Source organism: Canis lupus, chromosome 10, assembly GCF_048164855.1.
Source record: "Canis lupus baileyi chromosome 10, mCanLup2.hap1, whole genome shotgun sequence".
In the NCBI taxonomy this organism is placed as follows: Eukaryota; Metazoa; Chordata; class Mammalia; order Carnivora; family Canidae; genus Canis; species Canis lupus.
This window is the reverse complement of record NC_132847.1, coordinates 17,385,360-17,391,359: the sequence shown is the minus strand read 5'-3', so window position 1 is coordinate 17,391,359 and position 6,000 is coordinate 17,385,360. Positions and strand designations below refer to the sequence as shown.

The 6,000-nt window shown below is 48.0% G+C and overlaps 1 protein-coding gene across 1 annotated transcript in view; it reads left to right on the top strand.

The window, feature by feature from the left end:
• The first annotated feature begins 718 nt into the window (after positions 1 to 718).
• Positions 719 to 6,000, top strand: part of MARCHF3 (membrane associated ring-CH-type finger 3) — a 136,135-nt gene continuing 130,853 nt past the window's right edge. Inside the window, exon 1 of the mRNA XM_072840832.1 lies at positions 719 to 969. The gene's annotated coding sequence lies outside the window, so the exon portion shown is untranslated. The remainder of the gene's footprint in view (positions 970 to 6,000) is intronic.

Genomic DNA, 6,000 nt, shown 5'->3' with positions numbered 1-6,000 from the left:
TCTGCCCAAGTGCCTCAGGCGCTCTGTGCCGGGAAAGGAGCCTGGGCGCCGGGTAAGCCCCCTGCTGCCGTGGTACGGACGCAGAGCCGGGGAGGGGACGTGCCATGAACTTTCCAGGAGGCCCGCAGACTCGGAGTTTTGTTTTCGGAAATAACCACCAAATTACAACCAGAACCTTTCCCAGGGAGCCTGGAGCCCCCAGTTTCCGGTGCGGGCCTCCAACTGTGACTGGGTGAGGCGGCCCGGACTCACCCTCTGTCGGGCTCGGCTCCCTCGGGGCCGCCAAGTTCGGCGCCTCCCGCGGACGCCAGGTGTGGCGTCGTCTACCCAGAGTCTGCGCGTCCCACAGCGCCGACGCCGCCGCGACCCTCAGGGCGTCTGGGTGGCCCCGAGCCTCTCCCAGCCAGGGCCTCTGCGGCCGCCACTCGCCTCCCGAGACCGCCCTCAGCGCCCGGCTGCAGCCCGGCTCCCTACCACAGCCAACCTGCCCGCCGCCCGCGCGTCTCCGCGCCAGCCCACGGCCGCAGGCGATTGGACCGCGGCGGCGGGGCGGGGCGGGGCGGGGCGGGGCCGGGCGCTCCGCACGGCCCGCGGCCGCCCGGATTCCTGGAGTCGCCGTGATTGGCTGCCGGCCCCGCCGGTCACGGGCTGGAGGCGCCCCGCCCCCGCGGGGGCCGGCCCAAGGCTGGCTCCGCCCCGCCCGCCGCGCGGCCCCGCCTCCCTCCGGAGCCCGGTAGCCTCAGCCTGGCGGACCGCCTCATTCTCTGAGCAGGTCCAGGAATCGTCGACGCGTCCCGGGCGGCTGCTGAGCCGGGGCGCCGGCCGGGCTTGTCGCGCTCCCTCGGAGGTGTCCGCCTGCACCGATGTGCGGGGTTCGCTAGGGCGAGAGCAGCCGCCGGTTCGGGGCAACTTGGGATTCGGGGACCCGCAGCGGGGGCGTCGGTTTGCGACCGGGACCCGGCGAGGAGGGTGAGTGGCCGAGCGCGAGGCGAGCGGCTCCCCTCGGCGCGGGGCGGAGAAGCCGGAGGGGACCGGACCGGGCTCGGCGGGCGTCGGTGCGTCCGTCCGAGCGCGGCCGCTGAGGGGAGGTCAGGGCCAGGCGAGACCGACTCCTTGCGGGGAGCCCGGCTCGCGAACTTGTTTCGGAGCGTCGCAGCTCGGTCGGGGACGCGGCTCTGCCTTCTCCCGAACTTGGCCTGTTATAATTGCCATCATTAGGTGGGGCCCCGGGGACGCGCCCCCTGGCCCCGTGCGGCGGCGGCACTCGCGCCGGGGGCGGCCTCCGTGCCCAGCCGCGGACGGACAGCGGGTCCTAGGGGGCTTGAGGACGGGTTTCTGAAAAACTCACCCGCGCCAGCGGCGGCGCAGCGCGATCACCCCGGTGGAGGTGTCCGATCCGTAGCCTAAGCCAGCGACCAGCGACCGTCGTCCTCGGGCTGGACCTTAAGCGGTCAGAGAACTTCCGTGACCAGCTAGGTTTCGTAGCAGGGGAGCTTTGGTGCTTTGCGAAAACCGGAGGGAATCGACGGCACGGGTATTAAACTTTGTAAAGTAATTACTTTCCATTAAGCACTTGTATCCACATCCCGCATGAGGTGTTTGGACCTCCACATCACCTGCAAGGTGTGTCTGAAGGATTTCCTTAGGACCAGGGAGAGCTGCTGTTCGTCCCCGTGCGGGGAGCCCGAGAGAATCCCAGACGAGACCGTGAAAGGGACCCCCGGGCTGGCCGGCGGGTGTTGTAAGTGATGAAGTTGTGATAGGAACTGACAACACAGGATTCGAGGTTACACCTGATACTTCGTTTGTGACCCAGTCTGGGATATTTTTCCTCTCCTCTGTCTTAACGATAAGGACTAAAAGCAGCTGGTTTTTCTGAGGGCGGCTACTTACCTATGTGTAGTTTATATTATGTGTGGACTAAACAGAATTTAATTCAATATTTTCTTGTAATTCCCATTTGATATGGATGAGAGAGCTTATTGAGCGTACTAGACACTTGGGTACACAATTTGCAAATATTTTGATCTTTGAAAATATATAAAAACGTTGAGAGATAGAACTATCCATTCTTGTATATGCGTATGTAGATGAGCATGTGTGTGCAAAACTGATGGGTGAATAAGAGAAATAGATGGAGGAGGAAACGGCCTTGAACTGCTCTGGGTGGAGAGATAGACCCTCTGATCTATGGGGTGTATGATGAGTGTGTGTGTGTGTGTGTGTGTGTGGGAGTGTGTGTGTGCGCGTGCATGTCTGAATCTGCCTGGTCAGTCTGGGTCAGTGTATATGTCCATGAACTTTACGAGCGTTTAGTTCAATACCACTGGGTGCAGATTCCGAGTTCCTGTTTTACAGCCCAGCAGCCGCCAGCCAGCCCATCTGTTAAAACATAGCATGTACACTTCAGTCACTGCAGTTGGAGCACTAGGGTGGAGTGTGGGTAGGGGGGCAACCCTTAGTAGGAACAACATGCTACAAACAAAGACTGCCTCTCAAGTTCTATTTTCAATCAGTATTCAGCCTGAACTTGTGATTTTGGCGAGGGAGAAGAGGAGTGTTTGACTCTTTAAGAATGGCAAACTACGTTTTGTGAAATAATTATAGCCAATGGTTTGGGGAAAGGGGGTTTGTAAGAGAAAAAAAATGGCTCTAGAAAAGAAATGTGGTGCTTGTCACATTACCATGCAACACTGGTTTACTGCTTTGCAGTAGCGTGTATATCAGAAACTGTTTTCTTTTGCTTCTTAAGAGAATGCATTAAAACTGAATTGTTTTGCGCAAAAAAAAAAAAATCCTTAATAGAAGTAAACAGAGCTTTATTGCAGAGGCTATTTAATCTACTACAGTTAAGACTGCCTTAGTAATTCTAATGAAACATGTTTTTAGGAATTTATAACCTGGATATAAATCCATGTTCACCCTTATCACTGGTTGCAATGATTCACAATTCAGTTAAAGAAATAATAAAAAACCTTTATCACAAAAATTCTGATGACTAAAAGGGTATGGGAGGAGTATAACAGCTTAATAAGTCCCTGCAGCCAAGTGACTGATACTTAAAAAAACTATAAAGTCCTTTAATAACATAATTACTTTTAGTGACAAAATAAAGGCAATATTTTTGAGAAGCATAGTTGATATTTTTCCCAATAATTTTATGCTCATAATTACATTTTAATATTAGTGTTTATTATATGTGGGCAGAATAAACTGGAATGGTTCTTAGGAACTCATCACAAGAAGTACTGTTTTCATTTTTATGGTACTTAAAACATTTTGGGGAAAATATACATATTCCTAATCGTGAGTGACTTTAAATTTCTGATGGACTACAAAGACAAAATAATTCTCCTGCCTTGATAAGGATCATCTGAATCAACTGGGTTTGTCCTTAGAAATTCAGTTTGTAGAATAAATAAAACCTTAAAAAAATTCAGTTTTTTTTTTTAAAAGATTTTATTTATTTATTCATGAGAGACACACAGAGAGAAAGAGGCAGAGACACAGGCAGAGGGAGAAGCAGACTCCATGCAGGGAGCCCGATGTGGGACTCAATCCCAGGACTCCAGGATCACCTGAGCTGAAGGCAGGTGCCAAACCGCTGAGCCACCCAGGGATCCCAAAAAATTCAGTTTGTGAGCTGGATTCTGATCTCTAGGATTTGATTCAGCAGTCTGGGGTAGAGTTTAATCATCTGTATTTTGAACAAGCAACCCTCTCCCCCGCCCCCCGCCCTCCTCCCCCTCCGTCAAGTGATTCTGATGTCACGGATCCCCTTACCACATTTTGAGAAACATTTGGGATGGTGTTTATGATATAAAAGAATGATCATAGTGAGTTAATTAATAGTAGGTTAATTAACAAAATGGACCATTGTGGGTTAATTTAACAAGTAATTGTGCTGATATTTCCAGGTGGCATTTACCAGCCTTGTGAAATTTATAGGTAACACTCTAACACTGTGTCCCCAACAGTGGCACCTTTTGTTCTGTGTTCAGAAGTGTTTTTGGAATCCTCAGCTATCTCTCTTCCAAGTTAGCCCCAATTCTAAGGAAGTCTCTCTGGAAGTAAGGTAATTTAAGACCTCTCTCCAATCTTAGTCCCTCCATTCTATATTCCAAGTCCAGTGGGTTTCTGTGGTGCTCTGAGGTACTGTGCCAGTCATAACTCACATTGTTGGACATTTATCCCGGAGAGTAGAAGAATCCCAGTCCTTGAGAACTTCATTTGACTCCAAAGCCATTCCAGACTTGGGGATTAGAACCTCAGTAGGACTAGTACAGACTTACCCAAGGTCAAGCATCTCTTTGGGAAGCTGTAGCCGATCTGCCTCTTGATCAGGAAGGTGTCCCAAGACACCTATCCAGAGGCCCGGTGTCCCCATTTTCCAAAACTCATCTTAGAAGTATTTTGAGCAGTCCAATTAATTGGATAGATAGATCTTTTCAGCATCATAGAGAGACGGGTTGAAAATTGATCGCTACTTCTCTTTTCAAATCAGTGGGAATTCCGACTTAGTAATTATAGCCAGTTAGTGTTTATTTACAGTTTGATACTGACATTCAGGATCTATTCTCTCACTTCAGACTGGCATAATTCTCAATTTAAAACTTCTAGATAAGCTTTAAAGAGAAAGGATCTTTCAGAAGTTGTTGCTTTTCCCTCTTTCTATCATCCATGTACTTAAAGAACCTAATGACTTCTCAGAGGCCAGAAGTGCCTGGAATATTTACTTGCCTGACGACAAAAGGACATGGAGAGGCTGGGAACTGAACTGGGGTTGTTCCAGGCCACTGGATCATTACTGGGACTTTCACAGAGCAATTTCTGTTTTAAGGAGCACTTGGCTGGCATGTTTATAGGTCACGTATCGTAACAATCCTTTGAGTACAATCATTCTTTTCCCACTTTGTTACAGATGAGCAAACAGCAGCCGCAAACGAATAATATTTAGATCCTGTCTTCCACATTCAAAGATAACACCAATAACTGAGAACTGTCTTCCACATTCAAAGATAACACCAATAACTGAGAAATTGGCCTTGCATTTGAATTATTTTTATTTAGCATTATGGTGATATGATAGGATTATGCTTAGTCATTCGTATCATATACAATTTTTTTACCTCTTTCTTCAAATTTATTTTTATATTGAATGTGACCTTGAAATAGTTCTCTTTATAAAGTTTGCCACCAGATAGGATAATTGGTTCAATGACCCAAACTGTAACCAGCCAGGTTTAACCGGGAATGGCAAATAACTTGCTAAAGGTCACAGAGCGCAATCCAGCAAAGCCTATATGTAGAATTCTTTGGATTCATATTTTAGACCTACACCAAGTGCCTTTTGAGTCCTGTTAGGCTGCTAGTCATGTTTTTATGCTGGCAGAATGGAGTTGTTTATATTTCATTTGCCCAGATTCTGCTTGATGAATGGACCTAGAACATTTTTAAAGCCTAAGGTATAATCACAGCTCCTGACTACACAGTCGGATTTGTGTGCCTACTTAAAAAACTATGGTAGAATGCTACTTTTCTTGAAACTAGGCCATGGGTCACTGCAAGCTTCTAAGCAACAATTTTTTTTTTTCCCATGGCATACTTTTGACAAAATTCTTTGGTAAAAAGAATTTGACAGATGCTTTTCTAGTTTTTTTACCCTGCTTTCCCCATCCCTACTTCCATGAAAACTCTACCTATAAGATATCTACTTTTCAAGTCAATCTGCTGCTTTAATATCTCCTAATACTTAAAGTTTAGCCATTTTGACTGTTTTTTCCTCCAACATGCCCTTTCAAGCTTCTGCCTTCACTTTACAAGTCTCTTTGGGCCTAGTCACATCCTCTGACATAGAACAGCCACTGAGCTATAGAAGTTTTACCCTACCTTTCCCTTTGTGGATTTAACTACAACAATAGTAAGAGAAAAAGGAGAAGAAGAATATCAAAGTCATGTTGATAAGTGTGTCATATTAGATATTCTGAGCTTAGAGTTTCC